Genomic DNA, 22021 nt, shown 5'->3' with positions numbered 1-22021 from the left:
TGTTATTGATGTCCAATTTCATTCCATCGGGCTCAGAGAACATACTTTGTGTGATTTTGATCATTTTAAATGTATTGAGACTTTTTGCATGGCCTAACATACAGTCTATCCTGGAGAATTCCATGTGCACTTGAGAAGAATGTGTATCCTGCTGTTATTGGTGGTTGTGTTCGATGATGTCTGTTGGTCTGTTTGTTTATGGTTGCTTAAGTCTATTATTTTCTTGTTGGCCTTCTGCCCAGTTCCATCCATCATTGAAAGTGGAACATTGAAGTCTCCAACTATTATTGTCGAATTATCTATTTCTCCTGCCAATTCTGTTTGTTTTACCTTAGGTATTTGGGGGCTTTGCTGGTAGATGCATATATGTTTATAGTTTTTATTTCTCCTGATCAGTGGATCCTTTTATCATTATAAAATATCATTCTTTGTCTCTAGTCACAATTTTTGTCTTAAAAGTATATTTTGTCTGATATTAGTAAAGCTACTGTAGCTCTCCTTTGGTGGTTGTTTGCATGGTAGGTCGTTTCCTATGCTCTTAGGGTGGGTATTTTTTTAAAGCTTCTCAACTGATCCTGAAGTATAGTTGGAGTCAAGAACTACCAGAACACGGCCCTTAAGCTAGGTGAGCAAGAAGAACAATCTTCTACCATCAGATTTGTTTATTTAGCAACGTGTTTCTCAAGCCTGAGAAATGTTTGGTCCCCTTTGAAGGGGAAAAAAAATTTCTTTGTCACTTCCTTGAAGAATTTGTGTTGACAAATTCTTTTTATTAGAGTATTATTGATACTTAGATGTGTTTGAATTTAAAACTAAATATAACTTTCCGTTTGCAGCTCTGATACAACCACAAAACCAAATCTAATTTATAAATTAATTATAAGCAAACTGCAAAACAATGCAACTAAAGCAAAAAAGTGAATTTGATGTTTAGAGTAATGTTATTTTATTGAAATCAATGAACCTGGTCGGTGTGAAGGTTCTTTTGAGCTCAGCATGGCTTGTCTACCACATGCCCTGCAATGAACCAGTTCAGCCACTACTTTTCCTTTTTATTAAACTATGATGAATCCCTTATTGTACAATACACAGTTAACGTCATTTGGCCGTCATTTAGACTAGAACAGATGATATTAAGGTGGTCTCTGTTTATGTTCCAATACCTGGAAATGATCAAAACAGTGCTACTGTGCCCCAAGAACACCCTAAACACAAACACACCGTGGGTTCATTCTAATGATTCCAGCATATTCATTTTTTTAAAGATTACCATCAAAGTGAAAGCAAATTTCTAAATTACCGGAAGGAGCTGGTATATGCCCCCACATAAGTGTGCTGTTTGGAATTTTTGTTTTGTTTCCAAAACACTGGCTTGGAATTTTCTTTGATGATGTGCCTCAAGTCTTCGAGAAGGGTTCTGTGTGAATCCTTAGGTTCTGCTGCCCTCAGAAGATATTCAGAGTATGTTTATGCAGGGAGTTTCCTAAAGTTCCCTGTGTGATTATCTCATCTTGTGCAATGAGGAAAGGAAAATAGCAGTAAAAATCTTGTGCTGGTCACCATGACCTGACCCAGAAATGATTTGGTGGTTGGTTTCACCAAGCAAGATAAAGCGGTAGAGCAAAGACCTAGCCACGACCTCCTCTATGACCATCTTTGTCTTTTAATGAATAGGACTTTGTAGTAAGTGAGTTGTTGAGAAGGAAGCTCCACATCCTTAGTAGCAGCCTTGGAGAGGGTGGGAAGAAGCAGGCCTTGCTGCAGACTGGAGCCAGACCTGAAAGGAGACAGCCCTGGCCACAGGGTATGATAACCGTACTACACACCCTGCTGTCTGAGATGACTTCTTAAGCTATGACTCACCCGCTTAATCTCTCTCACCTGTTGAACAAGCAGCTGAAGGCAGGATACGGAACAGTCTGAGCCACAGCCCCAAAGAGATGACTAATACATCAGTGTCTCCTGCCCTGTCCGCCCCCAGGGAGAGGCCAGACCAGGCAAAGTATCAACTGGAGGCTATGGCTAGGGTGGAGTGTAGGGACAGTGTTTAGTGTCAATCACTACTTCCTTCTTTGTCCACTGCACCCAACAGATAGCCTATTCCAAATGGCCCGTGCAGTCTCCTCTTTCTACAGAGCCCTGTGTGAAGTGTTTAGTTCAATTAACTCCTATGGGAAGGTTTTGCAAGGGCTGGGCTGGAATGCTTTCATTTTAATTAGTTAGCTCGGGGACCATATAAACAATGGTGAACGCCACTTTTAGAACATGCAAAAGAGCAAATATAACTTTTCCCAAAATGGTAGGCAAATTAGCTTGTTAGGTATACTCTAAAATTCTCTTCCAAATTTCTTCTCAACACACCATGAAATGGTATCTCCCAGGCCAGGCGTGGTGGCTCACACCTGTAATCCTAGCTCTCTGGGAGGCCGAGGCGGGCGGATTGCTTGAGGTCAGGAGTTCGAAACCAGCCTGAGCAAGAGCGAGACCCCATCTCTACTATAAATAGAAAGAAATTAATTGGCCAACTAAAAAATATATATGGAAAAAATTAGCTGGGCATGGTGGCGCATGCCTGTAGTCCCAGCTACTTGGGAGGCTGAGGCAGGAGGATTGCTTGAGCCCAGGAGTCTGAGGTTGCTGTGAGCTAGGCTGACGCCACGGCACTCACTCTAGCCTGGACAACAAAGCGAGACTCTGTCTCAAAAAAAAAAAAAAAAAAAGAAAAAAAGAAATGGCATCTCCATACATCTTCCTTGGAGGGCTTATCTTAGGCCCAGCTTTTATGCTACTGAAAATGCTCATCTTGCATCTCACTGACAATCCGCTCAGAGTTATGTTAAGACTTTTTGCAAGGTTTATGAACTTTCTGACTGCACATGTGACAGGAAGAATGTGAGGTAGCTTTTTAAAAGAGGAAGAACGTGAGTCAGGTTCTTCATTTTAACCCTCTGGCAACTCGTCCCTCCCACCCATATAGTCCAGCTACTGTTCAGACACTCCCCGGAGAGCTCAGCCTGAGAACTGCTCCACTTTGTCTCAGCATGGTTGAGAGAGCGCGGCAGGGTCAGAGAGAGCTCACTTAACTCTCATTCTCTTCTCTTAACAAAGCACGTTGGCTTTGACATGCCCCATGAATGTTCCTTTGCTCAACCCATTCGATATTACTGTGCAGGCTGGTCAGGGAGCATGACCCGGCCTCCACCTGCCTCTCCCACCTTCACCTCTTGCCTTTTCCCTCCTTACCTACCGCATTTGGGCCATGTTGGCCTCCTTTTTGTTTCTTGAAGCTCTTTCCCTCCTCAGGGCCTCCACAGACAGGAACCTCTGCCCCCAGTGGTGGCCCCACCAGACCTCCCCATCCATTGTCACCTTGCAGTCTCCTCTCAGGTCTCAGCTTTCATGTCACCTCCCCAAAGAGACTTTCCTGTTAATCCCTGATCTGACTCCCAGACCATTTTCTTCACAATTCTTATCACAATCTGTCATTATTTTTATTTGTTTGGTTACTAGTTTTTCTATTTCCCCCACTAGAATGTAAACTTAAAGAGGTAGATATCAAGTATGCTTTACTCACCTATATATACCAAGATCTAAGCCTAGTTCCTGGAATATGTGGGCACTCAATTCATACCTGTTAATAGAAGAAGAAATTTTTAAGAAATGATTAAAAAATGTTTCTTTTTTTTTTGAGGCAGAATCTCACTTTTGTTGCCCGGGCTAGAGTGTTTCTTTATTTTCTGCAAAATCATTATATTACTCAATGATATTCCAGCAAGGATTTATAAAATAAAATTTTAAAAAATATTTTTATATTTTCTATTTCACAATATTATGGGGGTACAAACATTTTGGTTGCGTAAACTAATTTTGTACAGTTTGATTCAAAGTTATTATACCCGTTAGGTGTGAATTTACCTATCCCCTCCTTCCCACCCCCACCTGCTTGATTTCCAATGAATGTTATTTCTATATGTGCACATAAGTGTTGATTGATTAGTTCCAATTTAATGGTGAGTACATACGGTGTTTGTTTTTCCATTCTTGTGATACTTCACTTAGAAGAATGGACTCCAGTTCCATCCAGGTAAATTCAAGAGGTATGAGTTCACCATATTTTTTATGGCTGAGTAGTACTCCGTGGTATATACATACCACATTTTATTAATCCACTCATGTGCTCTTCCTTTTCCAATTCCTTGAGGTGATTCATTAGATTGTTGGTTTGTGATCTTTCTGTCTTTTGGACATAGGTACTCAGGAGTCTGAGGCAGGAGACTCGCTTGAGCCCAGGGGTTACAGGTTGCAGTGAGCTAGATGCCCCCACCACACTCTATCCAGGGCAATAGAGCAAGACTCTGTCTCAAAAAAAAAAAAAAAAAGAAAGAAAAGAAAAGCTGTCTAAGCAAAGCAAAAGGATCAGTAGTAAATGAGTACCTCAAAAAGTCAAAAGTTATACTAAATGTCAAACCAAGAGAGACTCACTCTGAGAGGGGGAATCAAACCCAGGGTGTTGGGGTGAAAGCACAGAATTTTAATCATTAGGCCACAAGGTGAATTAGCTTTATTGTCATTCCTGCAGGGGCAGCTATTCTTGAGGGGGAGAATACAAAGGATCTTTATCTTATAATTTAGATTTTTGCTTTTAAATTTTATTAAGAGAATTTTTCAGGCTAGCCATGACACTATTATGTGCCTTTAAAAAAAAATTGGATATTGGTACTTTGAGACATGAGTCTGCTAACCTCCTCATTTGCCAGCAAATTGATAAACTTCTCTTTCCTTCTTCTCAAACCACTTGTTCTTGTTCTTCTGATGGGGCCTCAGGGACAAGTGCTGAAATTTTAGTAACAGAATTTGGTGTCTGTGGGTGGGGCCCATAAAAGCCCTGGTGGAATGGCACCCCATGATTGCTGGAAGAGGCAGGGAGCAGCCCTGGGTCAAAACCATGAGTCTTCATGGGTAGGAGCAAACTTCGTTTCAAGATGAGAAAGAATGGCCCCAGCAGCTGCCAGAGCCTGTTTTAGCTCCAGGAAATTCTTGTCTCTGTCTCTCCAAACTAGACACAGCTCTCCACAACCTCAACTGAGTTGAGAAGAAGGAAATGGAACTAGAAACATCTGGACAGCCTCAGCCATTTATTTGGTAAGTTCCCTGGCATGCATACCAAGACCCTGATTCCACCCATATGGGGGTTTTCAGTTCTTCCTGTTGGTTTTGTTCATTTTGAGGTACCTTTTAGGTGCAGAAGTCAGGAGGTTGGAGTGGAGCTAGAAACACAGTTTGAATTAGGAGCTCATTTGCAGTTTCCAGGGAACGGGGGGGATTAGGGACTAGGCCACCATTTGAGGAGGGTTTCCCAGGAAACAGGGGGATGAGGCCACCCATTTAGGGAGGTTTTGAACCTTCCAGATGGGGTGGCATTTATTCCCTTTGGATTCCCGTTTTCAAACCTTCCAGCCCTATAGCAGGGCATTTGAGACACCATCCGAGGTGCCATTTGGGATGACATTTGTCCCCTTTGGAGTCCCTAGGGGACTAGGCCACCATTTGAGGAGGGTTTCCCAGGAAACAGGGGGATGAGGCCACCCATTTAGGGAGGTTTTGAACCTTCCAGATGGGGTGGCATTTATTCCCTTTGGATTCCCGTTTTCAAACCTTCCAGCCCTATAGCAGGGCATTTGAGACACCATCCGAGGTGCCATTTGGGATGACATTTGTCCCCTTTGGAGTCCCTTTTGTTTGATAGGCCGAGGCATTTTTGCATTAAGGATCCCCTGTATTGTCTGCTTGTTATATGTCAGTTTTGTTACAACATAAGGAAGAACTTTAGCTACAAACCTATGTGTAAAGAGAATGGTGTCATTGTAATCCAGTGTACATGGTGGAGTGTGAGAAGTGGCTGTTAAATGAAAATTCACGTTTGATTGATAGGACATGACATTTTAGATTGTGTTGGGAAATCCCTATATTGTTCATATTAATTGTTTGCAAGTTTTTGTAGCACTTGGCTGGTGAGTTTTGGTATTGTGGTACTGCTTGTATGGAGTGTGCGGAAAAGTGGTGGTGGATGGTCCCTGGGTTTATTCTGAGCTGTTGGTTCTTTTTCCCAGGAATTTGCTGTTTGGATCCTAATTTTGATTTGGAGGTGCTTTCTGAAGGGTCTTCTTCATCGCCTCTTAAATCCTTTAAAAATAAAAAAGACAAGGAGAACGACACCCTTCAGATATCCCAGTTGATTTGTGGTGCCTTTACCTACAAGTATTTGTATAAGGTTCAAAGATATGCCAGGCTTTCTAGGCTGGCCAATTCTTATGCTGAAGTTTTTACTAAAGGGAAAATTATATTAAGGAAAATTCAGAGCTCAAGTGGTCGACCTGCCACTACAGATTTAAAATGCTGAATCTCAAGCTCTCTACCTGAGATAAACTCACTGTTTATGGTATACAAAAAGATCTGTGTTTGTAAGATCTTTGATAAATGAGGTTCTCCCACCCCCCACCCCACCCCCAGAACTCTACAGCCAGCCTAGCAAGGCGCCAGGTGGAGCCACAGCCTGGGAACAGACCCTGCAGGAGGGAGAACTGCCACACACCGCCCGCCACTGCCGCCTTCTTGACACCATGGGCCTGGGAGTGCACCGCCTGGACTAACGCTTCAGTCTCACGGCCAGTAAATTATGACTCCGGTTCGGCATGGTCTCCCCGAAGCAAACTCAATTTGGGCCAGTGGCAACCCATAGCCAGGCAGGCAATTTACGACAATATCAGATAGGGAGGCTTCAATGTGCAAAAACAGCTAAAGGGTCTTTTGAGACGGTCAAAGGGAGTGGGCAAAAAAGCTGTCCCCGACTGATTTTTTTGTAAAAAAAAAAAAAAAAAAAAAGAGAGACCTTGAAAGGAACATTGCCCAAAATTGTAAAAGACTCCCAGTGACAGGAAGCTCCCAGGAAAGTAAATCATTTTTTTTTAAAGTCCAAGACTCAGAGAGTAAAGGAGAGGGCCAGAAGCCCCTGCCTTCAAATAGCCCCTCGGGAGCCCTGGGCAAAATAGACAGTGGGGATTCAATTGACACTAGCCATGTAAACAGAAGTGGTTCGGGGGGGTCCCTTCCCTGGGACCACTACGCCAATCCCTGCACCAGCAGCAAGCCAGGTAGGGGGTGGCGGGGGAGGAGACAGGTGGCAGTGGGGCAGCTGCAGACAAGTGGTGGCTGAGAAATTTGTCGCGGTGGGCCCAGGATGCAGACCTGGGCGAGCAGCAAGAGCACCAGGGGTTGCTTCAGAAGCGACAGAAACTCACCTCCAGGGGCGCACCACCAAGCTCCTGCTGGATGAATGCCAGGGACAGGTGAAGTACACAGGAAACTGCCCCATTGCTCTTTGACGTCCGGGCTTCCGCAAGCCTGCGCATCATTGAGTCCAAGGAAGGAGGCCGAGCAGGTAGAGAATGGCGTGCTGGTGATGGTCGCTGTAGGCAGACAGCTACAGAGACGGCTCAGCAGCTCCTTCTCCTCCAGCAAGGACGTCAGCAGGCACCCCATTGTCAACAGGACCCTGGAGTACACTCCAAGGAGCCCTGGACTTTTCACAGGAGTGATAATGGACCCTCCTTTGTAGCAGAGGTAAACCAAACAAAGCCCTACCCCTAGAATAGAAATTGCATGCATCCGGCTGGGCACAGTGGCTCACAGCTGTAATCCTAGCACTCTGGGAGGCTGAGGTGGGAGGATGACTTGGAGTCAGGGGTTCAAGACCAGCCTGAACAAGAACAAGACCCCATCTCTACTAAAAATAAAAAAAATTAGCTGGGCATGGTGGCGCATGCCTATAGTCCCAGCTACTTTGGAGGCTAAGGCAGGAGGATCACTTGAGCCCAGGAGTTTGAGGTTGCTGTGAGCTAGGCTGATGCCACAGCACTCTAGCCTGGGCAACAGACCAAGCCTCTGTTACAAAAAGAAAAAAAGAAAAAGAAAAGAAAACAAAGAAAGAAATTGCATGCATCCTGGAATTAATGCAAGAAACCTATCTAAAGTGGGATAAGATATTGATTGCTGCTTGCCCTCCTCTGGATAAGGGTAGCCCTTTAGAAACAGACTTAAGCCCCTAAAAATATAGTTGATGAGAGACCCTTCCTTGCATCCTAAGGCAAGTATGGTAATATAACCATTAGTAACAGAGAATAGAGTAAAGCAATATGTCAAATGAGCGGGTCAGGTGCTGACGACTACACAAGTTTGCCTCTTTCAGGCCCCTGCCCCGTTGGAAACAGAAGTGGAAGGGACCCTATGAAGTGCATCTAGCAACTCACACCTTATTGAAATGGTCAGAAGTGAAACTTTAGATCCATCATACCAAAGTAAAGAGGTGTTGCACCCAGTGGAAGGACCAGCCTTAGGCGATCTAAAGTATCCGTTTCAAAAAGAAAAACAATGAAAATGTTGATCTTTTTTGGTTCTGTCTGTAGCTGCAGTCCCCAACTCCCGGGCTGCAGCCTGGTGCCAGTCCGCGGCCTGTTAGGATCCAGGCCTTCCATCACCACCTGAGCTCTGCCGCCCCGCCCCATCCCAGTCCATGCAAAAAATTGTCTTCCATGAAACCAGTCCCTGGTGCCAAAAAGGTTGGGGACCACTGGTCTATAGGACAGAGAGATAACACCTCAGTGAGGATTTCCTGGGGCTATTGCTTCTTCTGTTCATCTGTCTTGTTGCTGGGTGTGTTATCCTAAACCTTGTTTGCTACAAGTATTTCTGTACCTGGTTTCTGAATTTGCAGAAAGTGGTCTCTCGGCTCACCTACTGGGTACAACTGGTATACCGCTCTGGTCTCAGAGGCCCCATGTTTCTCTTCTAACCCCGTCCTGCATCAGACATTGTGTGCAAGGCGACAGTCCATTTCACCTTGTCAGTCCTCATGGTTGTAGTTTTGCTTATGCTCTTTTTCACCTTATAATCTGTACCTTCCATCTATAACACCGTCACAATTCAGCAGGAAGTAGGTCGATGACTGCATCGCCCCTCCTCCCATAGACATGGAAGAGTAAAATTGACAGTGGGGAACATGTAACAGAGAGAATGGCCTCAAAAGGGGTAAAAATGTTTTCTGTCTCTTCAAAACCCCCTCACCCTTTTTGAGAGCTAAAACCTGCATCCCTGCCTCAGGCTAGTGGTCAGGAGTGGGAGGAGAGCGTCCTTTGTTCTTTGTGCCATAGGAGATGGCTCAGAGGAATTGCCCCGGGAGTAGTCAAGATTGTCCTAGCTGAAGAGGGGACTGTGGGATTAATCAGAACCTTAAAAAGCTCTGTACTTCTGCTTTGAGATAGGAGTCTGCCAATCTCATTTGCCAGCAAACTGATAAACTTCTCTTTCCTTCTCCTCAAAAAAAAAAAATTGATCTTCCCAAATCAGGCAATTGTTTAGAATAAGAGGTCTCTAAAGCCTAATTAAAAAAAAAAAAATTAGGAGGCCAGGCATGGTGGCTCACACCTGTAATCCTAGCACTCTGGGAGGCGTAGGTGGGATGATCGTTGGAGCTCAGGAGTTCGAGATCAGCCTGAGCAAGAGCGAGACCTCATCTCTACTAAAACATAGAAAGAAATTAGCTGGACAACTAAGAATACATATAGAAAAAATTAGCCGGGCATGGTGGCGCATGCCTGTAGCCCCACCTACTCAGGAGGCTGAGGCAGAAGGATCGCTTGAGCCCAGGAGTTTGAGGTTGCTGTGAGCTAGGCTGACGCCACAGTACTCTAGCCCCGGCAACAGAGTGAGACTCTGTCTCAAAAAAAAAAAAAAAAATTAGGAATATTTCTAATTTAAAGGATCTATCTTTTGAGCATTAATTTTTAATGTTGTATTTATTCCAAAGAAACTTAATCCAAAGAGCCTCTTTAGAGAAGCAGCAATCCCAAAGATCCCCTCATTTTGCAGAAATAGACTAAGAAAACAAAAGACTCTTGCTGCCACAGAGAGGTGAGGATGGATAGTGTTAACCCACAAATTTCTGGGGGTGCTGCCAGTCACATATCAGTTACTCTGTGACACTGGGCAGGTCCCCCTAGGACTGGACTCTCCTAGCTCTAACCAAGCAACACGGGTTGAGACAGCAAAAGCCACTTATCGATGGGAATTTTCATCACAAATACTCTTGTGATAAAGACATTTTATCTATGAAGATAAAGTATTTTATCACAAATACTCTTACGATAAAGAGCTTCACATGTTTGGAACAGAAAAAAAAATCTGAGGTTCTCAGTTGTTTTTCATGCTGGCCATCATACTGCTAACCAAAAAATTACACCCCCCCCCCCACAGATGGTGGAGACCAAGACAGAGTATTCTGTGTGGTCACAAGTTTTCAAGGACATAAAAACAGGATGAGAGGAAAGTTTATCTGCTACCCCTCTTTGTGACAGAATAACACAGAAAGACAGAACAAACGAAAACACTATTTGGGGAAGGGGGAGGAAAGGGACCAAACAATATGGAATCATATCACAATGTACCTAAGTACACCAGAGTTTTTGTATACTACCAAGACTAGTCACACAAATCCTTTTTCTCCTATTAGTCAAAACCTTGTAAACAGTGTGATCTTTACTTTCTGTTCAACAAGATTGTATATAGAGAGAGGCCAGGAAACTGGCTGGTAAGAAAGTTTTATCCTTTTTGTTGGCCAATCAGGTTTCTGGGTTTTCTCTGTTGCAACTTCTCAGAAGAAAAGAGTGGTTTCAAACGGCAGGGAGTAAGGTCCTTTTCCCCAGAAAGGTTTGCCGAAAAATCACTGACACGAGGCAGATGGATTAATTGGAGAAAAAGACATTTAAATTAATTTTTAACATGTATACATGGGAGTCTTTAGAATTAAAACTTAACTTCTCAATGAGGTACAGAGGTGTTTTGTTTTGTTTTGATTTTTTAAATGGGGGTTTGGAAGCAGCAAAACATGTTTGGGAAGGAGAAAAGAAAAGGCTAGCAAAGGCAGCCTTGGTATGTAGGAGCCCTACCTATTAAACTTCCTGCAAGCTAACCTCCGTGTTGGAGGCTGCTCCCAGGGAAACTATTCTGCAATGAGTTGAAACTAGGTTGGCTGTGGGTTGATAATTCTTGAAGCTGGGTGTTGTGGGCAGAATTCAAAGATGATCCCCAAGGTCCCCATCCCTGGCGTGAACACCATATAATCTCCAGGACTGTCAATGTGATGGATTTTACTCCTGTGATTAGGTTGTATCATTTAGCCTTGACCTAAATCACATGAGCCCTCTAAAACCAGAGTTTTCTCTGGCTCCTCACAGAAGAAGAAGTCAGAAATTCAAAGCACAGAGATTCTGCTGGCTTGATGATGGAGGGAGCCACATGGCCAGGGAGGAGGGTGGCCCGTAGGACCTAAGGGCAGCCACTGTGGACAGTCAGCTGGAAACAGGGTGCTCAGTCCTACGACTGCAATGAACTGAATTCTGCCAACAAGAGTGAGCTTCGAAGAGGATTTTCCTCCCATGGTTCTCCTCGTGCACGTGGATATATTTATATGCTTTCTCTCCGATTAATCTGCCTTTCGTCGGTTGATTCTTCGGCGAAGCTTCAGAGGGTGAAGAGGAAGTTTTCCCTTGGCCCCTAGAATAGGCATCGTGAAAGTTTAAAATGTTGATTTTAATGTTGCTGATCTAAGTGATGGGCACTGTCGGCCCAAGTAAATGACTGAGGCAAAAATCTCAATCCATGGAGGTTTATGAAGCCAAGATTTTGAGGACATGCCTCAAAGGGGAAGTTGGGACCTTCAGCATTTTAAAGGCAACAGACAGAAAGAAAAAGGCAGAGGGGAGGGGTGCTCACAGGTGTAGAGATTGTGCCTTAAAAGCATCTGTTCCCAGCACTTTATGGAAAATCACCAGGAACCCCAGAGTTGTGCGTACCCCTGACTGTGTTGCTTCTTTGAGAGAAGTATTTAGAGTTTTCTGTTACTAAAAGTTATTGCTTATTCTTGGGGAGGCCCAACAAGTGTGTGGCGTTGCATTTGGTCACTGCAGATAGAGGCCAGCACCAAGGCCTGCAGCTGGACATTCAGGCCCTGCCCTCACTTCATGCTGAAGGAGACCCTTTGAGTCATCCCAGAGGGCACCACCCGGGTGTGTGGGTGTGGTGAGACTGTTTTGGGGAGCCCTGTGGGTGGGGTATTGAGGCTTCTCCTGAAAGAAATGAGAATGAGCCTCAGTCCTCCTGGGGAACAGTAAACCTCAGGCCAGGGAATGAAGATTTGAGGGACAGCCATAAAGCCCGAGTTAGAAGGAAGCTTCTCCCTCCCTCTGATCACAGGAGGTGTGAGCACCTGCCACCAGGTGAGATTTGCCTAAGGACACTGTGATTTTAGAGAGGTTGGCAGGCTCCTTCCAGATGGCTGGAGGCTGGGAGCAGACAGGAGGCCCTTCAAGGCCCTGAACGAGTTTCTCTGGGTCCCAGGAGTGGCCCCATGGGGCAGCATTAACCAGTGATTCACTTCCTCTACTCTTGAACCTTCAGGGACATCACATTAAAGCTGTTTTTTTTTTTGTTTTTTTTTTTGGTTTTTTTTTGAGACAGAGTCTCACTTTGTTGCCCAGGCTAGAGTGAGTGCCGTGGCGTCAGCCTAGCTCACAGCAACTTCAATCTCCTGGGCTCAAGCAATCCTACTGCCTCAGCCTCCCGAGTAGCTGGGACTACAGTCATGCGCCACTATGCCCGGCTAATTTTTTTTTTTTTGTATATATATTTTTAGTTGGTCAATTAATTTATTTATATTTTTGGTAGAGACGGGTCTCGCTCAGGCTGCTTTCGAACTCCTGACCTTGAGCAATCGCCCACCTCGGCCTCCCAAAGTGCTAGGATTACAGGCGTGAGCCACCACGCCCAGCCTGTTTTGTTTTTTTTTAAAGAGAGAAGTTTGCAAAATAAAGCATTTGCCTTGCATATTTGTTTCTCTATAAAATTAAACTGAAGTTTTACCCTAAAGCTTCCTTCTATAAACTGGCCTTGCACCAGCTTTAGCTGGCATCCTCTTCCGGTAACTCACATCTTTATGATGATAGTCATCAAGAATAAATACACGAACTGAAGCCCGGGTCTTCCTCGTTCTGTTGCTCTTTGTCATTTCAGGGAAAGGAAGTTGGGAGAAAGAAGACCAAGTGCGTTGACGAGTCCAACTAACCGTGTGCGTGTATTGTATGCCCCACCTTGCCCACGTCTCTTCCCTACCATGTTCAAGGCTCATCAGCTTGGACAGAGTACAAATTTAGGATGAATGCTACTTTGTGTTGCTCCTTCCATTTTAAACAATTATCATAAAGAAGTGTACATTTCTCTGATTCTTTGTTTGCCGGTTGGCCTTGTTGACCCACTTCCCCAAATGCGTAATGCTTTTTATTTTGAAATTTTCCCCTTGACTAAGCAAAGCATGCAGTGTCTAGTTACACTTCCTCTTCATTGTGGGAAAGCTTATTTTTCCCATTTGTGGAACTCAAAAAGCCAATACTCAACTGCCATAAGAAAAAATAAATTACTGAGTCCGCTATCCTAGAGTGTGGAGATGGATAATTTCAAATCATTATCAAGCATTTCTTTCTGAGACTGCACAATGTTCAGTTTTGCAATTAAGCACAAAGCAACATCTTTTTATTTTTTTGAGAAAGAGTCTCACTCTGTTGCCTGGGCTAGAGTGCAGTGGCATCAGCCTAGCTCACAGCAACCTCAAACTCCTGGGTTCAAACGATCCTCCTGCCTCAGTCTGTTGAGTAGCCGGGACTACAGGCATGTGCCACCATGCCTGGCTAATTTTTTTCCTTATCTATATATATATTTTTAGTTGTCCAGGTAATTTCTATTTTTTTCATAGAGACAGGGTCTTGCTCTTGCTCAGGCTGGTCTCAAACTCCTGAGCTCAAATAATCCTCTAGCCTTAGCCTCCCAGAGTGCTAGGATTACAGGCATGAGCCACCACACCCAGCCTAAAACAACATCTTGAAGGGATAGGGGCTCCAGGGGCCCGCAACCCAATTCGAACACCAGCTCTGCCCCCTACTGGCTGTGCAAGCTTGGGCAAACAACTTCACCTCTCTGTGCCTACAACCCAAGAAGTGCTCAGTAAGTATTCTGTAATGCATTCAGTAGTAAATATAAAATCGGAACGCTAGCACCAGTGTCACGGGGACATTGTGAGGATAAGTGGTGATGGACATACAGCTTCTAACATGATTCATTGTTGCAGTATTATCTAGAAGAGTCTAGAATCTTGTGCCTCATACACATGTTCTTAAAAAAAATGTCTTCCATTATAAATTGAGGTATACTGATGCTGACTTGAAACCAAATCAGACAGCCCCACTCCTCAGTCTTTCCCCCACCACAATAAATAGCAACGCTTTTCTTCCACTTGCTAAGGCCAAAACCTTGTGCCAACCCCGACTCCTCCCTCTCTCGAGACCCTACATTCTCTCTGTCAGGAAATCACGTCAGTGCTACCTCCACAGTATCCCGAATCAGACCGCTTTGCTACCTCCCCAGATGCTATCTAGGTTGAGCCACCACCCAGAAAAGTGGGACAATCCGTACAACACATCCACGGAAACTTCTGGAACAGAGTAGCCACCCCTCCCCCACAGATATGGAAGGGAAATATTGAGAGTGGGGAATATGTAACAGGGAATGGCCTGAAGAATAAAAGGGCAAAAAGATGTTCTGTCTCTTTAAAACTTCCCCCACTCTTTTTGGGAACTTCAGCCTGGCCAGTGTTCCTAAAGCAGGTCTTTTGTTAAAACTCCCAGGTGGCACCAGCCCCACAGGTGGACGGTTGTCTGAGTGGAGCTCACAGGCTTTGCCTTAGGCAGAGATGGGACTGTTAGAATAGTTTAACCACAGTAACTGTCTGAAGCTGAGAACCCTCCCTTTAAAAGCTCTGGATTTCTGCCATGTTCAGGAAATTTGGAATTTTTCCTCCTTTGCAAAGTAAACTCTCTTTCCTTCCTCCTCAAACCGCTTGTCCTCTTTCTTCTGATTCGGCCCATGAACAAGTGGCTGAGTTTTCGGTGACATATCTAGAATGATGTTTAACCAGATATCTGACTACTGTTAACATAGCCAAATTGACACATAAAATTAGCATCACATGATGCTCAATAAATGATTGAATAGTGAATTGATTCACTAAAATAAGAGATCAAATAGCTCAGTTAAAGCTATTGCCGTTGAAAGAAAACAATACATTACTTCTAAAATACTTTTAAATTTCAGGGTTTTTTAAAATCGACATATATTATTTTCTCTAGCTCTACACGTATTTAAGGTGTTTTTAAGAGTTAAAAGGAAAATGTTCTGGCCGGGCGCGGTGGCTCACGCCTGTAATCCTAGCACTTTGGGAGGCCGAGGCGGGCGGATTGCTCAAGGTCAGGAGTTCGAAACCAGCCTGAGCGAGACCCCGTCTCTACCAAAAATAGAAATAAATTAATTGACCAACTAAAAATATATATACAAAAAATTAGCCGGGCATGGTGGCGCATGCCTGTAGTCCCAGCTACTCGGGAGGCTGAGGCAGTAGGATCGCTGAGCCCCGGAGATTGAGGTTGCTGCGAGCCAGGCTGACGCCACGGCACTCACTCTAGCCTGGGCAACAAAGTGAGACTCTGTCTCAAAAAAAAAAAAAGGAAAATGTTCTAAAACTTGATTGTGGTAATTGTTACAACAACTCTGTAAAATTACTAAGAATTATTGAATTGTAAGATTGAGTTGTAATTCAACGATCCTAAGAGTTACAATTCAATAATTCTTAGCGGCATGTAGATTATACCTAAAGCTTTTTTTTGAGACAGCATCTCACTGTTGCCTGGGCTAGAGTGCCGTGGCATCAGCCCAGCTCACAGCAACCTCAAACTCCTAGGCTCAAGCAATCCTTCTGCCTCAGCCTCCCAAGTAACTGGGACTACAGGCATGCACCACCACGCCCGGCTAATTTTTCTTTATATTTTTAGTTGTCCGGCTACTTTCTTTCTATTTTTAGTAGAGACGGGGGTCTCGCTCTTGCTTAGGCTGGTCTCGAACTCCTGACCTCGAGCAATCCTCCCGCCTTGGCCTCCCAGAGTGCTAGGATTACAGGCGTGAGCCACTGCACCCAGCCTACCTAAAGCTTTTTTTTTAAAAAGCTGGGCAATAAATGAGCACTTAATCATGTAAAAACATTTTCATTTCATAAAAAACATTCAAATAAGAGAAAATTCCAGGGCTGAGACAAAACTAGACTCCACAGTATGCCGTCATAAGTAGGATAAAATCTGGGAACACCTGAAAAATAGTATTATAGGCAAAATCCTGGGTACACACAGGAAAATAGTATTTAAAAACAATAACTTTGGGCGGGGCGCGGTAGCTCACGCCTGTAATCCTAGCACTCTGGGAGGCGGAGGAGGACGGATTGCGTGAGGTCAGGAATTCGAAACCAGCCTGAGCAAGAGCGAGACCCCGTCTCTACTATAAATAGAAATAAATTTATTGGCCAACTAATATATATATAGAAAAAAAAATTAGCTGGGCATGGTGGCGCATGCCTGTAGTCCCAGCTACTTGGGAGGCTGAGGCAGGAGGATCGCTTGAGCCCAGGAGTTTGAGGTTGCTGTGAGCTAGGCTGACACCACGGCACTCACTCTAGCCTGGGCAACAAAGCGAGACTCTGTCTCAAAAAAAAAAAAAAAAAAAAAAACAATAACTTTGTTTCTGTTTAGAAAGGTAACACGTTTTTTCTTGTAAATTTGAATGACACCAGTAATGTTGATTACTTTGGGAAGAAAAGACTAAAAAGCATCCTTTGGGTTTAGACAAAAAGAAGTATTTTAAAATTTGGTGACGGTGACAGTGACAGTCTCCACTCATACTCCAAAGGGCATCAGCACTGGGCTTCCAGCGGCACCTGGGGGAAGGAGCTTACTTCTCTTGCTTTGTCTTTCTCCAGCCCAACTCTTCCTGCCTAGAGGAAAAACCTTCCAGAAGTGGGCACTGCCTGCCCGCCTCTGGGCCCCTTGTCTTCTCCCAACAATCACATCATTCTAGATGTGATTTCTTTATTTATTCTCCTTTCTACTTGTCACAGCCTCCTTCTCTACTTTCACCAGCTTTGCCAATTTTTCTCATTGTTTTTAGGGTAAGTGGGATCTTTTCCACCCCATTCTATCAAAAATCTCCCATCCTCAAGTCAGTGACCTGAGTCATCACAATATTTTGACAGGTGTGAGATGAGACTCACAGACTAAGGCCACTGTACACTGAAGGAGCTTAAGAAATTTCACCCCAAAATAGGACTCTTTAGTATAAAGAGTATTTTGAATTAAAGGCCCTTGGAGTTCAACAGGCCTTGGAAGCGGTTTCCCTCTATCTGCATAAACCAGATGGACTTATCAAAAAGAACAACTGACTTCTCTTCCACTCCCTGTTAGCTCATATATTGCAGGAAATAAGATCAAGAAGGCAACCAGACTTGGCCCAAATCATCTTAAATATAATACCTGTCTCTTGGGTTAATTTACAAATCAATCTGTTTCCCCCATCCATGCATTCTCGCAAGTATCTGTTCATCCTTTCTAGCAACCACTTATTGCCCCTAAACAGAATTACCTGTATCCTTCATCTCCCCCTCCCCTCTAAAAGGAGGGTATACAAATTTCTGGACTCCATTGGGATTTGGGAGGATCGCTCTGTGATTCTCCCAATATACACAGTGTGCACAGTGAATAAACCTCTTTCTCTTAACAATCTAGCTTTATTGTGAGTTGATCTTCCATCAAACGTTCAGGGGAAAGGGGAAGTTTCCCCTCACCCCCACAATGCTCACCTGCCCTTCTGAAAGCCGCTGGGCTCCGTCAGTTCACAGACACAGAAGCCCAGTCACCTTCTGACTTGCATGAAGACCAGGGACCCATCTGTGCAGACTCCATGCTCAGATGGCAGTTCCTGCAGGAGAGCTTAACTAGAGGGAGAGAAAGCATAGCCGCTTGATAAATGCTTCATGAATGCAGAGTTCCAGCAAGCCAGGATGACAGAGAGGGTGGCAGATTTTGGAGACTATGAGAACCTTCTCCACCTAATTACCCCTTGGCCCAACCTCTAGCAATCACCTGCTTCCCCCAGTTCCCAGGAGCCACGGCAATGTCACGGCAGTGCTGAAGCACTGTGGGAACTGTCTGAAAGGCCAGAGGTCTGGAGCAGTCAACAGCAGTGTGAGCAGCACAGCGGGGAATGGGCCAACAGGACACAGGAGAACAGCAGGTGCAGCTCCTAGGATGTGTGTGAGCACTCCTTCTCTGCCTACACAGCCCATCCACCCTTTCTGTCCCCATCTAGGAGCCCTTCAAAGGAATGGCTGGGGAAAAAGATCTCTTAAAAAGCCTGAACTCCCAGCAACATGAACTAAGAGACATCTGGATTATTGAGATTTGAGATTTTCTTTAAAGGTGGCACAGTATACACACAGACACTGAGTGGACCTTGGGACAATGAAATGGAAAAGAAATTCATTTTCATACATTTATCATATATCCAGCCACTTTATCAAGCTAACCGATACCAGTAAGACTTTTAGCTGAGTCTCTTGAATGTTCCAGAGCAATAGTTCTCAAAGTTTGGTCCAGAAATCCTTTCAGGGAGTCTGCAAGGTTGAAACTATTTCCATAAGAATACCAAGAGGTGATCTGCCTTTTTTACTCATTTCATCAGTGAAATGTGCAGTTGAATTTACTACTGAGAGCAGAGCAGACATAAGGACCCAGCTTCCTTCCCCTAGGCCAGAAAGTGGAAATTTTTAAAATCTCTTTTAAAAGAATAGCAATTTTATCACCAAATAATTTTTGCTTTGGAAAATATAATTATTTTCATGAAAAATATGTAGTTTGCGTTGCCATGTAATCGATTTGTTACTTTTGAATGAATAAGTAAATTTTAAAATTTTTTTCTCAGTCTTAATTTCTAATATGGTAAATATACAGATATAGGTATAGATATAAAACCCACATAAACAAAAGTCCTTTGGGGCCTCAGTAAATTTTAAGAAAGTAAAGGATTCCTGAAACTGAAAGATTTAGGAACTGCTATTCTAAAGAGAGTATCAGACTATATGCAAATAGTGATGAATTTGTATCCTTATTTCTGGTAATTATACCTCACATTTATTTCTTATTTTGTTAGCCAGCATTTTCAGAGCCATGTTAAATCATGCAATGAGAGAATGAGGGGCAGAATTTAATTTCTAGCTGAAACAGAAAGCTTTCTAGGGGGGGCATGGTAGCTCACACCTGTAATCCTAGCACTCTGGGAGGCCAAGGTGGGAGGATCACTTAAGGTCAGGGGTTTGAGACCAGCCTAAGCAAGAGCAAGACCCCATCTCTACTAAAAATAGAAAAATTAGCCGGGCATGGTGGAATATGCCTGTAGTCCCAGCTACTCGGGAGGCTGAGGCAGGAGGATCACTTGAGCCCAGGAGTTTGAGGTTGCTGTGAGCCAGGCTGTGAGCTGGGCCATGGCACTCTAGCTCAGGTGACAGATCAAGGCTCTGTCTCAACAAGAGAAAAAAAGTGCTTTTGAATGTTTCCTGAACCCTGGCCGTGTTTCCCTGTTCTAGGAAATGTTGACAGGTATTTTAAAGAAGTTTGGATTCACTGCTCTGGTATTTCAGTGTTGTTTCAAGATAAAGATTTTTAAAATAATTTTTTATGGATACATAATAGTTGTACATATTTATGGGGTACCTGTGATATATTGACACAAGCATACCATGTGTAATGACCAAATAAGGGTAACTGGGGTACCATCACCTCAAGGATTTATTATTTCTTTGTGTTAGGAACAATCTAAATCCTCTCTTTTAGTTATTTTGAAATATCAAGTTACAGATTTTTAGGCTGAGGCAGGTGGATTGTTTGAGCTCAGGAGTTCTAGACCAGCCTAAGTAAGAGCAAGATCCCTTCTCTACTAAAAATAGAAAGAAATTAGTTGGACAACTAAAAATATATAGAAAAAATTAGCCAGGCATGGTGGTGCATATGCCTGTAGTCCCAGCTACTTGGGAGGCTGAGGCAGGAGGATGGCTTGAGCCTAGGAGTTTGAGGTTGCTGTGAGCTAGGCTGATGCCACAGCACTCTAGCCGGGGCAACAGAGTGAGACTCTGTCTCAAAAAAAAAAAAAAGTTACAGAATTTTCTTTTGGTATTAAAAACAGTCTTATTTCTACTTACTGTATGATTTTGAGCACACCTTTTTACCTACCTGAACCTCAGCATTTCTCATTTGTGGATGAGGCTGTTGGACTAACTCAGTGCTTCTAAATCGTGGTTGGTTGACGTTGAAATCTCTTGTGAAATTGATGAAGGAGAGTTTTGTTTGTTTGTTTGTTTTATTTCCATGTTTTAACACAGACAAGGGAGAGTTTTCTCCACAGAGGAATTCCAGCCCATAGAGACAAAATTAATGAGAGAAACATAAAGGTGGCATTTTGCAACTCCCTATGGAATAATCGATTCCGAGAAGGCTCACCAATGGACACTAAAATCATCCAGGAAAAATGTGTTGGGGAACGCTCACCCACTGCAATGGGGAAGACGGACCTTTACAATGCTCAGATCTGTCCGTCCCCACGGTAACCAGTGGGCACGAAACGTGAGACACCCAGATATTATGGGAGTACGGATGCGTCCCTGTGAAGTATTCTCACTAAAATGTTTAACCTCAATTGAAGTGAGCCCTTAGCCCAAGCCCTCAGCCCTTAGATCCAAGTTTTGTGGGGCCTAAAGCATATACAATGTTGTGACTCCCTCTGTAAGAAAAACAATACAAAATCAGGTACAAAAGTGAATATGTAGAATGTGAAAGTAAAATTACAAGTTACAAATCTCAAAAAGGGGTCAAATAGGAAACATCCCAAAGTCTAAGAAAATGGCAATATTTGTATTAACTAACTGCCTGACACATATCTGTGATACTTTTACTCTCCATTTCTGGCTGCATGCCCTTTGATTTCTTGTGTAATATCATCTTCTACAGAAGAGGACTTTGGCTGTAGCTGCATGTCCAAGGCAAGGGTCCCAACCCCCACCCCACTGAATCAGAGATGATGGGAATGAGTGTGGGCATTGGTTAGTGTCGGGGCTCAGGACAAACCAATAACTCCAAAATACGACGATAGGAGACCAGAAGTCCGCCCCAAAATATATTTCTTTGAGACATTTTTGGTTTTTTTTTTTTTTTCCTTTTATATTGAATGCATCCTCATGCGCTATCTTTGGGACATTTTGAGCTGACTATTTTGAGAAACTGCAGGCGGAGGAGTAGCTCTGAAAAGTTGTCCTATTATAAAGGAAATTGACGTCTACAAAGGAAGCCTAAGTTAGTAAAAGTGTGAAAGTGTCTGTATCGCAAAGATGGCTATTTTGAGATAGCTTCTGTTGCCAAGGAGACTTTGCACACGGGAAAGCCTTTGCTCACCATGCACTTACTGCCCTCACCCTGCCGGGCTTGTCACCACACTGCCCCCCAGAAGCTGCAAGGACCCCTTTCCTCTCTGTAGCTCAGAAATGCTGCATAGACTTCAATCATCTGGCCCGAATTTGTGGGACTCCTGCACATGCACACATAATTAAAATGGCTTTTCTCCCGCTAATCTGTCTGCTGAGGGTTTATTTCATAGACTCAATTACTGAACCTTCAGAGGGTAGAAAGAAAGTTTCACTCTCCAAGATGCGTCTTTAATCACAAAGCCAGGTGTCTCTAAAGTGCAAGCAGAGCTGAGAACCCCCTGTGGGGCTGTCTCTAGGCCTCCTGTCTCACAGCCTCAGCTGTGACTTGCTCTGACTCACCCAGCAGGGTGGCAGACAGGGGCTTGGCAAGAGACAGGAAGCCAAAGCCCCGGGCAACAACCAGCTCCGTGATCCAGAAAACCCACATTTGGTCAGAGGGGGCACGAATGGGTGCTGAGAGCACTGGGGATGCTGGGTGCTCCCTCCGGCTGAGTTGGCCTGGTTTCTCCCTCC

The 22021-nt window shown here is 44.0% G+C and overlaps 1 long non-coding RNA gene across 1 annotated transcript; it reads left to right on the top strand.

Moving 5' to 3' along the window:
* Positions 1-962: 962 nt before the first annotated feature.
* Positions 963-13315, top strand: LOC105861516 (uncharacterized). The gene is made up of 4 exons (XR_012918414.1): positions 963-3063; positions 5061-5142; positions 6511-7620; positions 13123-13315. It is a non-coding gene; the product is annotated as an uncharacterized LOC105861516 (long non-coding RNA).
* The last annotated feature ends 8706 nt before the right edge of the window (positions 13316-22021 follow it).

Source organism: Microcebus murinus, chromosome 1 (assembly GCF_040939455.1).
Source record: "Microcebus murinus isolate Inina chromosome 1, M.murinus_Inina_mat1.0, whole genome shotgun sequence".
NCBI lineage: Eukaryota > Metazoa > Chordata > Mammalia > Primates > Cheirogaleidae > Microcebus > Microcebus murinus.
This window is presented reverse-complemented; position numbering and strand designations above follow the sequence as displayed.